Source organism: Dromiciops gliroides, chromosome 3 (assembly GCF_019393635.1).
Source record: "Dromiciops gliroides isolate mDroGli1 chromosome 3, mDroGli1.pri, whole genome shotgun sequence".
In the NCBI taxonomy this organism is placed as follows: domain Eukaryota; kingdom Metazoa; phylum Chordata; class Mammalia; order Microbiotheria; family Microbiotheriidae; genus Dromiciops; species Dromiciops gliroides.
In genome coordinates this window covers 233,474,144-233,486,335 of record NC_057863.1, presented here as the reverse complement: position 1 = coordinate 233,486,335, position 12,192 = coordinate 233,474,144, and the positions used below count along the sequence as shown (strand labels likewise).

The 12,192-nt window shown below is 36.4% G+C and overlaps 1 protein-coding gene across 1 annotated transcript in view; it reads right to left on the bottom strand.

Annotated features, from left to right (window-relative positions):
• Positions 1-12,192, bottom strand: part of NLGN4X (neuroligin 4 X-linked) — a 457,592-nt gene that overhangs the window by 381,947 nt on the left and 63,453 nt on the right.

Sequence of the window (12,192 nt, the reverse complement as noted above, 5' to 3'; positions counted from 1 at the left end):
AGATGGCTCTAAATCAAATATTGGTCCACCTTGAAAGCATTACCAAATAATCACAAGATTTAATATCCAAATTCTGTTTCTGCCAATAGAAACATGAATACTTATAACTCGTATCTCAAAGACCTGGGAAGAAAACCTTTAAGAAATTAAACATCTTCAAACCACTTATGAAGTTGTAAATAGCAAATAATAGTAAAAACTTGAGAATACATGTGAATATAGATCAATTGAAATATGTAATTAAAAACTCAATTATGCCAAGTCACGGATCTTGGATCTTCAAAGACAAATTACATAATTATATAACATATTTTTCCTGACTGATTTTCAGTTGATTTGTTGATATTAAATACTGATAATATATGTATAGTACATGTGATTGGGGGTTTATCCAAGTTTTCAATAACTTGAGGTCACTATTGTCAAAACCATATAATAAATAAGTAATAAAAATTCTAACATATCAACAAAAATAGTAAACGTAACTATTTTTGAAATCTATAATTCATAAGCTATCTATGTTCCATGTTTAATTTTACTTCATTGTGAATCAGCATCTTTTGAAGGAATGATATTGATGAGTACATATTTCCCTTGACATACAGTATTCTTTCAATTATTTTATATAATTTGCTCAATACTGTGCCAGGTTTTATTTGTTAACCTTCCTTCCAGACAGCATTACTTGAACCAGCCAATCAATTACTATTAAAAGGACAAATGAATGACTAAATATTCCTTGAGGAAAATAATATTTTCAAGTAATTGTGAAGAAAATATAGTCAGTAAAAAGATAGATAGACAATTACAGAGAAGTTAATGCTAAGTTATTTCTACTTTTCCTTATACTCTCAAACTGTCCATATCAGATGAGAAAAATTAATGTTCCACCAAAAGTTATCTCAGAATTCCAGTGGCTTTTGTAAAATGCTACTGTACATTCAAGGAGAACATTGGGAGGGACTATATTTACTTTTCCCCACAACACAAGAGGGGGAAAATATATGATTGTTGGCATAGTGGATAGAGGTGCCAGGCCTGGAGTTAGACTCATCTTCATGATTTCAAATCTGGCCTCAGACACTTACTAGCTATGTGACCCCGGGCAAGGTACATAACCCTGTTTGCCTCTGTTTGGTCATCTATGCAAAAAGCTGGAGAAGGATATGGCAAAACGGTATGGTAAGTCTGCCAAAAAAAAACCCAAATTAAGTCATAAAAGGTTGAGCGCAATTGGAAAACAACTAAATAACAACAAACACGACAATGAGCCTATCAAGATAGATTGGGTCCAAGTTGTGGACGACTTCCATTGCCAAATATAGGAATTTATATTTTATCCTTGAGCCAATAGGGAGCCACTGAAGTTTATTGAATAAGGGAGTGACATAGTTTTATTTGTCATTAAGGGAAAATGCTTCAGAAGCCATACAGAGGATGTATTGTAATAGAGAGAGACTTCAGGCAAGGTGCCCAATCAGGAGGACATTTAAATAGTCAAAGTAAGTAGTAATGAAAGCCTGAACTTGGGTGGTAGCTATGAATAGCTAGCCAAGGAAAGATGAGAGAGATGTTGGGGTGTAGTTTTTCTTTAGGCATTAATGTGGTATAGTGTTAAGAACACAGAGTTTGGATTTTGAAAATCTAGTCTGAAATCCTAGTTTTTCTATTGTATGATGTCAGGCAAGACAATTTCCCATAAGCAGCTGCAGACAACAATGGAGATAAGACTTGGCCTGTAGTCAGGAGGGCCTGAGTTCAAATCCAGCCTTAGAAAATTACTACCTGTATGATTCTGGGCAAAGTCCCAAGCTTTGTCTGTCTCAGTTTCTTCAAGTGTAAACTGGTAATAATAATAGCACCTACTTCCCCAGGACTGTTGTGAGGATCATATGAGATAAGATTTGCAAAGCATTCAGCAGTGCTAGGCATATCGTATACGCTTTAAAAATGCTCATTCTCCTTTCCTTCTCTGGGCTTGTTATGGGGTTGGGACATATCAAGGAACTTGGCCAGCTAAACTAAAGGACAGACACCTTGAAGAGTAAGATAGACAAGCCCATTAGGTGTGGCTACTGCCTAGTTGTCACCAGGGGGCAGACATGACTCCAGAAGTCCTGACCACCACCTCTTACTCAAGCTATCCCCACCCCCAAAGGGCACTTTCCATTGTCAGGTGGTCAACCCATCTGGTGACCCCATCTACCATCTATATAAAAAGCTTTTGTCTTTCCCCTGTTCTAGGAGATAGGTATCTCAGAGAAAGTCTCTGAACCATCTCTTCTTGAAGAGAAGTCCTTGACTTCTCTCTTGATCTCCTTGCTCTAGCACCTAAATAAAATATTATTTTATTCTAATTGGATTTGTATGTAAGCGGGTGTAACGAGGAACACCTAAGGTCCCCTACCACAACCAATTTCCCCCGTGACAGGGATTCGATTTCTCATTTGTAAAACGAGTCTTGGTATAGACAATCTCTGCAATTCCTTTTAACTCAGACCTGACCTTATAATTCCCTTGCCCAACAATCCAACCCAGCTTGTCATACTCCTTAACCCCCCAATTTCCTGGGACTTCCATCCTTGTTCTTGACTCCTTCCCCTATCAGGTCTCTATCCTTCTTCAAGCTACTGAAGCCTGGGCTTAGAGTCATAGTATTTCCTTCTCCATGAGAAGGGAGTTGTGGGTTCTACCCCACTACCCTCATTAGAACTTATTTTCCTTTAGAAATTACATTGCAGGGGGCAGCTAGGTGGCGCAGTGGATAAAGCACCAGCCCCGGATTTAGGAGTACCTGAGTTCAAATCCGGCCTCAGACACTTGACACATACTAGCTGTGTGACCCTGGGCAAGTCACTTAACCCCCATTGCCACAGCAAAAAAAAAAAAAAAAAAAAATTGCATTGCAGAGGGGCACTAGGTAGTGCAGTGGATAAAGCACTGGCTTTGGATTCAGGAGGACATGAGTTCAAATCCAGCCCCAGACACTTGACACTTACTAACTGTGTGACTCTGGGGAAGTCACTTAACCCTCATTGCCCCCCCTCCCTCCAAAAAATCACATTGCATACAATTCTATTGGAATATACGTGTGTGTATGTCTGTGCATGTATATGAAATGTATGTATGTGTGTATGTGTATATTTTTGTATGTGTGTATATGTATATATGTATATGTGTATGTATATATGCATTATTGTATTCTAGGTATGTTATAAGTTAAAAGAGCTTTTATAGAATTAGGCTGGGACTCCAAACACCATTAACAACATAGTGTTTATAGGGAAAATACATTCTGAGTTGCAAACAACTGACTTACAAATGATTTTTTGTAAAACTATTCATGCATAAGTTGGGGACTATGGAATATGTGTGTATATATGTATATGCAGACATATACATATGCACATGAATAAATTTCATGGAACATAAGCTTCTGTTTTCCACAATTCTCCGCTGCCATTTTATAAATCACTGGAATGTTATACTAAGTATAGTAATATATATAGTGTTATAAATATAGTAGTAGAATGAACATAAGGGATACATCTGGAAAATATTGTCCCACTTTGTCTTTCGCTGTGTTTTCCATTACAGAGATAAAACACAACTGAGGAATTTTCACTACTGATTTATTTTTTTCTGGCAACTTTGCAGCCAATGTCAATTAAGAACTGAGTTTGAAAGCTGTTTCTAGAAACTAATTTTAATTTGTGAAAAATCTGTTTTAGCAGGAGAGAAACAAATAAAAAAATTATGTGTATGTAATAAACGATTCACCAGTACTTTATTTTCCAAGGTAGAAAAAGGCATATAGTTATACAAGACAGGAAGGCTTAAAGAACATTCTAGAAAGTTGGGAGATTTTTTTTTTAATTCACTCAATAGGTAAGAGTTATATTATTTCTGTGCCCTTCAAAATGAATACCTAAATTATCTGCATTTCACCTTGTCATAAAATGAAATCAAAATTGTAGATCAGAAATAATCATCATTTCTACAATATTCTACAATTTCTCAGTTTCCTCACCATCCCCCAATATACGCACATATGTATATGTGTGTGCATGTATGTGTAGGTATGTATACACATATCCATAAATACTTACATTTATGCATAAATATACATATACATATACAAATACCCCACATCTTTAGATATATAATCTTAAATTTATGATTTCATTCATACAGGGATAGGCCTGGTTTGGAAATTTCCTTAGACAGGGCAAATAGACAACTCATCTGTAAATTATAATCTTAAAAATCATTATGAGGCACTCCTGCCCATGGTCATACACCTAGTATGTTTCAGAGGTAGCCTTGAACCTGGATCTTCTTGATTCCAAGATTAGCCCTCTATCCACTACACCATACTGCCTGGTATATGTGTCCATCATCTATGTTGTACATGTATGTATGTGTATATATTAAAGCATCCAGTGGGAAGGCATGTAAAATATTACTTAGTGCAACCTAGTTTTATAAAGAACAAAATCATGGACTAGAAAAATCAAAGGCTTTTTTTTCTTTCTTTCTTTCTTTCTTTCTTTCTTTCTTTTTTTGGCTGAAGGTCACATCAACAGTAACAAGGCCCCTATTCAAACTTCAGGCCTTCTGACTCCAAATCCAATGCCCATTTCACTACAGAGAGAATATGTGAATCTAAACCAGTATGAGAAAATCCTGATGTGGGTCTTCCAGAGGTCTCATTGAAATAGACTGATAATTACTCTTACTTTATCATCTTTGAGACTTGCCTTGGAATACTGAAAGGTTAAGAGACTTCTATATACATAGCTAATATATATGCGAGATTTATCTTGGGTCTTCCTCCACCAAAGCTAGCCATCTACTACTATGCCATGTAGCTTATATGTATACCTCATAGACACAGAAACATCTATATAGCAGTGATTAAGAGATATTTCAAAATCATATTTCATATACCCATTGGGGGAAAAGAAAGTATAAATAATTGAAAATAATTAAGTGATAAATCTTTACCAACATCTTAGTTAATATTTACAAGTTTATAATATTTTGTAAACAACAGACACAAGTGTAACCAGGATTGAATACAACATGCACCGAGCTTTCCTCCCTGTCTGTCACTAAAGTAAGTACTAAAGGGCTGTATCCTGAGATGTTACCTTGCTGGCCACTAAATAAGAACACCTAGTGACTCAGGGGACTTTTTAAAAGGCTGTAATTGTTCCTGGCTCTCCCTTCTCTCCTTACATTTATTGCTATAGATCACATCAGTAATGTTTAGAGCCAATTTCTGTGAAGGGTATGGGGGGGAAGGCAGTTAACAATCCCCTATTCCAGCTACCATGTAGTAATGAATACATGGAATCTAAGGCCTCTAAACTAGCTTAATCTGGGATTTGGGGCTGCGTCTTCTGCCTCTTCTGTTCCTGTTCTTTCCTGACTTTAGGTCCTAAGATAAAAGGTTACAGGCTTGGAAGCCACCTTGTAATCTAGAAAGTTTCATAAATCCTTGCCCTACAATCAGTTCTGGCTATATAGCAAAAGGGCTCCCTGGCACTTGCTTCAGCACTCTTGGAGAAGACTAGAGAGAGGATAGGCCCAAATCTGGGGCTGGCTCACCAGAAGGCATGAACATAGAGCTGAAAGGAAATATAAGTTATATCATTATCAGCCCTGCAAAGTTGTAGAGCAACTTGTGAGTTGGAGAAGTTTGAAGAGCCTAGGTACTTTGGTTCAAGCTAACTGAAGGCAGGGGAAGGATTCACTGACAATTAATCTACTGCTTCTCAGAAAAGGTGACCTCCATTAGGAAGATGAACCAAATCTCTGTCTCAGTTAGCCAGAAGACATCTAACATGAACTCAGAACCAAGATGAACTGTGGAATGCCTATTCAGCAGTCCTACAAACCATTTCCTTTTCTAGTGTTAATGACTCAATCTCACCCCCATCCAAACTCTGCATATTGTAATGAGTAATGAATTATAAATTATCTACTTATATATCTACTTATTTTCTCATTAGAATGTACAAGCTCTTTGAGAGTAGAAATTGTTTCATTCTTTATATTTGCATCCCTAAAGCTGAAGACGAGATCTGGAACACAATAGACATTTAATAAATGCTAGTTGATCAAATAAAAGGTTTTTGTTGTTGCTGTCATTCAGTCATGTCTGACTCTTCCTGACCCCGTTTGGGGTTTTCTTGGCAAGGATACTGGAGTAGTGTGACATTTCCTTCTCCAGCTCAATTTAAAGATTAGGAACTGAGGAAAACAGGATTAAGTGACTTGCCCAGGGTCACATAGCTAGTAAGTTCCTGAGGTTCAATTTGAACTCATGAAGATGAGTCTTCCTGACTGGGGCCTGCTCTATCCACTGGGCCACCAGGCTGCACCAGCTTAAATCATAATCTTATGAACGTAAGCTGTAAGTTTTTTGTATCTTTTAGCATTTCTCTTATATGTGAGAAATAAATCTCTCTCTTAAACTTTATTTATATTGTATTTTGAGTACTTTTTAACTCCTCCCTTATTTTGAAGAGAACCTGGATATCAGTCAGAATAAAAGTCTTGTAAATTTCTCTTCCCTTCATTCCCTTCCACCATTCTTCCATGGCACTAATTTAAGGGTTAAAAAACTAAATAATATGAAAGGGACCAGATATTTCCTATGATAGGCCAGGCTCCCCCAGGACAGAACCTGGTCCACACCACATGTATGGCTTAAGAAAAGAATCCTCAGTGGAGAAAGAAGAGTGCTTCAGCACCTCAAAACTCAGTAGCAGTTTTAACGTGAGACAACAGAAAAATAACTATGTTCCATGTTGATAGTAATTAGCCATTTTGAGGAAACATGGGTGTGAAGCCATTGCTCTATCCAGTTTGCAAGCACATGATAAATGAAATCCCTGGATTTTAAGTTTATAATAATGAACTCATTAAAATGTTTAGTAGAACAGAAGAGAAAGCATAATAATTGCTTGTTTTCAAGCAGCGATTGCTTTGTCTATGTCACGAGGTAAATATTTACTGAGCAACCAGTATGTACATTCTAAATTTCAAACATTCAGTAGGATTTCATCATTAATATCTAAACACAGAACATTAAATTGGGGTGGGGGAGGTGTGACCGAAATCCTGAAAGAAGAATGAAAAGTATTTTGTTGGTAGTGACATGAATTAAGGTCTAGTTTCACTTCTGACCTTCATTATTTGTGTAACCTTGTTCACTTTGGCTCTTCTGCCCCTCAGTTTTTTTACTGATAAAACATGTAGGTTGAATTAAGTTCCATTTCAGTTGAAATAATCCATGAGATCATGAAAAAAAAATATATATACACCCAATCCATTTAATATACTTCATCACAGCTGCAAAAACTAGTTGACCATTTTCTGCAGCCAAAAAAACTATACATGTAGATAACATACAACAAACAACTCCAGGGAAAGAAGACATGGATATATAATCCTTTGGATAACAGTCAGAATGTGAACAGAATTCAATGGGCTGGAACAATATGTGAGAAAACTATGTTTTTTTTTTTTTCTAGGCCTGTGATTTAATTGGTATAGAGAATTCCTGGTGAGAAAATCCTCTCTCTTATGTAATATTGGACACTCTGTGAATGGGAGTATTAAAGATTTTCCCAGGGCACTGAGAAGTAAGAGTTTACCCAGGGTCACATAGCTATGTGTATATCAAAGGCACATCTTGAACCCAGGTCTTCCTGGTTTTGAAGCTAGTTCTTAGTCCATTAGTCAATGTTGCCTTTTTGTGATATGACTTAATATAAATTAATGTAAAACCTCATACCTAGGTAAAAAAATCAACTTCAGAAGTACAAGATGAGGGAAGTGGGGATATATTAGACTTAATCTGAAAAGATCTAGGAGGTTTAGGTATCAAAAGCTTGTTATAAATAAATGGTATGATATGAAACTAAAAAAAAAACAAAACTAATGTAATTAGAGGCTACATTAAAAGAGGTACATATAGTATACAAATAAAGCAAAAGTCAATAATACTCTACCTTGATCTAGACCATATTTAGAGTACTGTTTCATTCTGGATGCCATATTTTAAGAAGGATATATTGAAAAGCTGGAGAGCAGCCAGAGAAGAGTTACCAGGATGGTGAGGCTTCATATGAAAAGCTTTTAAAGGAACTGAGTAATAAGTGCTTTGACTATCTAGAGTAGGTGGGAATTACACCTAGTAGGAGGGAATAGGGAAATATTTATGAAGAACATAGAAAAATAGGAAATATTTCATGAGCACAATACCATTTCTGAAATAACCACATATTGTATTTGAGACAGCTAAGTAGTACAATGGATAGAACATATGATCTGTAGTCAGGAAGACCCAAGTTCCAATCTGGCCTCAGATATTTAATAAATGAGCAACTCTGGGCAAGTTACTTAACTTCTCTTATTTTTTGTTTCCTTATCTGCAGAATGGGGATAATAATTTTATCTACCTCCCAGAGTTGCTGTGAGGCTACAATGAGATGTTTGTAAAGTATTTTGTTAATATTAAATTGCTATACAGTGCTAGAAATTATGGTCATTATTAATTCATTGTTGTATGCTGTGTACTAAGGATTTTGCTAGGTATTGCATAATCAAAATATGTACAATTCTATATAAGAACAATGCATTAACTCCTTCAACTCTAGATGTTTATATTGTATAGCATTGTTCAAAATAGACTATGCATACATGACTTATCCAAAGTTTAGATAAAAATTTACACAAGATTACCTAATTTTTCCCTTGTTTTTCTAATTACAAAAGATTCAATCAGAACAATGTAAAAATAATTAAACTTGCTAAAGTGGAAATTCTTAGCTGTTAGAAACTTTTGTTGAATTGTAGGAGATTCAGTTATCACTTTCCCTTGCGCTTTTTTTTTTTTTTAAGTGAGGCAATTGGGGTTAAGTGACTTGCCCAGGGTCACACAGCTAGTAAGTGTTAAGTGTCTGAGGCCGGATTTGAACTCAGGTACTCCTGACTCCAGGGCTAGTGCTCTATCCACTGCGCCACCTAGCTGCCCCACCTTCCCTTGCTTTTGATGAGTGTTCACACACACACACACACACACACACAAATCAATAAGAAAAGTAAATGTTCCAATTGGACAGGAAGATGTACCTTTCAATTCATAGATATAGTTTCAGGATGCTATGAAGGGAGTTTTAACTTGGCAACATACTTAAGATCAGCCCAAACTATAACTGGGAAGGTTTTACTCAAGATTTCAGAAGGCAAGTAGAAGGCACTTGAGTAGGAGTTAAGGAAACCTAAGTCCAAGTCTTACCTCTCATACTTAATAGATAAGTTATTTAATCTTTCTGAAACTCAGTTTCCTCACTTGTAGGAGATAATAATAGCATCTACCTCAGAGGATTGCTGTGGAGGATCAAATGAGATAATAAATGTAAAACCCTTTGTAAATCTCAAAACCATATTTAAATGTGAGCTGTTAAGGCTATTATGCTAAGATAGTACATAAGCATCACACTAAATAGGTGTTACAGAACTACAAAGAAAGAGTCATGAAATAACCAGAATTGGGAATAAAAGTTAGGATAGCTAATCACGTCAAAAAAATTTGAAATTAAAATGAATTGAAATACATGTGTTTTTTTTTTAATATTTATTCTAGTTTTGGAACTTTTCATTTGTTTCCTTTGTTTTTCTTGTACTTTGTATAATGGTCCCCTTGAATTTCATAGCATAACCTATCACATTATGAGCTGCTGCTCATTTACAGTTCTAAGGTTAATGCCAGACCCATTATGATGTCTCTGTTTTGGAAGTAGGACAAACTGATTATATTAAACTGAGCTCTCATTGCTCTGCCGCTATCAAAACGATTATAGCTAAAGCCGCATCTGCTTACAGTTCAAAAGGCATGTGGCAGGAGGAGGCTTTGTGAATCATAAGAATCATAACATGGTCATTTATTAACGTTCCTGTGCTAAAGGAACTGTAAATTATTTTGGTGAAATAAAGAGATACTGGTTATATTTCAATACTCAATACTTATTTATTCGAAACTGTGAAAACTAGCGTGAGACATGTTTGTTATCTGCTTCAGGTAAGTAAAACATGTTATATGCATTATGCTTGGCCAATGGATGACCGATAATTCTCTAAATTCTGAGCACCTGTCAAATGGACCCATTAGTGTTAAAGAAAACAATGCTTTCTCTTCAGTTTGCTTTCTTCCTAACAAAGTTTTAATGAAAAAATTTCCCAGATTACTCAAGAACAAAAAGTATAGAAGCCAGTTTTGACAAGACTTGACAGAAGACCCTTCCTGAAAATGTCATAACGACATTCAATGAATGCTTTGCAAAGCTGTAACCAAATCCAAGTTAGGTATGTGAAACAAGAAGTTACTGGACAATTACTTTGCCTCTTTCTCCTAGCCTTTTGTTCTTTACTAACTTTATGAGTATGTCAACCAAAGATGTACAATAGAAAGCAAGGTGAAACCAAAGTCAGAAGGCCAGCGTTCAATCCCTATCTCTGCTACTCTGCCCACAACCCTGGGCAAGCCACAACTTCTCCTGGACTCAGCTTCCTCAACCACTGAATGAGATAACTAGGCTAGCGTGGCTTCTAAGGTCCCTTCCAGCTCTAAAACTGTGATTCTGTGAAAGAAATGAGTTTCATATCCACAATCACCAACATAGCTCCTGTGAGAATTTTTGGGAGGCAGATCCCCAAAACAGGTAGAGAATTAAAAGATTCCAGATTGAGAGTTAAGAAGAAATTTCCTAAGCCTAAATCAGATACATGTCTAGAACCACGGACTTGAATGAACAATAGACAGGTAAAAATATAATGAGTCTCACCATAAGTCATGCTACTAAATTCAATTTCCCACCCTACTGGATGTAGTGATGTTAGCTAGGCATTAAAAGAATTGTAGCTATTGTCAAAAAGAGCTTTTAAGCCACTGCACCCCAGAAAATGATACAAGAAAGCAGCAACCCACCCTGAAGAAACCAGAGAGCTGAAGCACAGTAGATGGGAACAAAATAACTTAGTGACCACAAGACAAGAAGGTATGCACAAAACTGAGAAAAGTGGTAATAAGAGCCACCAGAAAATCTCAGAACGACAGTCCTAAAGGGTGCTAGAAAATGCAGAACTGAAAGTATGAACTGCCCCAGACATAGGTTTGCCCTAGACATGGGTGTCTCCAGGTTAATGTGCTCTATATGTTCCATGGATACATGTGTTCTCTACAAAAATACTTCCCCACTGGTGTGCTAACCTGTGGGTGGGTGTACACAATGAGAAGTTATACTCTTGTCATTCCTTTTGCCATACTATTTAATTGAATGTCTTCTATTTTTAAGTGATAAGTCTTTTGGCTAGCTAGAAAAAGTAAACATCAATAATAGATTGAGAGTGCTATTAGTTAATTAATTAGTTAGTTAACTATCATTAATAGTTGAGAATTACTGCTGTGAACACAGGTATCTCTTCTAGAGGATCACATCTGCAGATTCTACAATATTAAGATAACTGACAGTCATAAAATAAGCATACAAACAACCAAGAAAGTCCTGTAATCACAAAGGAAGAAAAAAGATGAGCCCTTTCTTCCAGAGATCTACTTACTTATTTTGTGATTATCAAAAGGTAAAGGCAGGGCAGCTAGGTGGCACAGTGGATAGAGCACCGGCCCTGGAGTCAGGAGTACCTGAGTTCAAATCCGGCCTCAGACACTTAACACTTACTAGCTGTGTGACCCTGGGCAAGTCACTTAACCCCAATTGCCTCACTTAAAAAAAAAAAAAAAGGGAAAGGGAAAGATGCAATCTGAAATTTTTGCCCAGGAGCAAAGATTTTTACTTACAGTCCAACTTGATTAATTCATAGTTCTACCAATTTTACAGAGTACAAATATTCTTTCTATTTCTTCTCCTTTTAGGTTGCTTGCTACAAGTCATCAATAAGTCTGTACTATCTTGCTGGATCTTAAATGTTGCACAGTACTGCTAAGAGATATGAATCTAAATCAAGTAGTAAGATCTTAGACGCCCCAAGAAAACAATCTGATATATAGGTAACCACCCCACCCTGCTCAATTAAGAATTAGAACAACCGTCCAGAGATCTACTTGTTTGACAGAAGTAAGGTTCTGCCTCTCCTATCTCTGCATAAACCCAGAGAAGG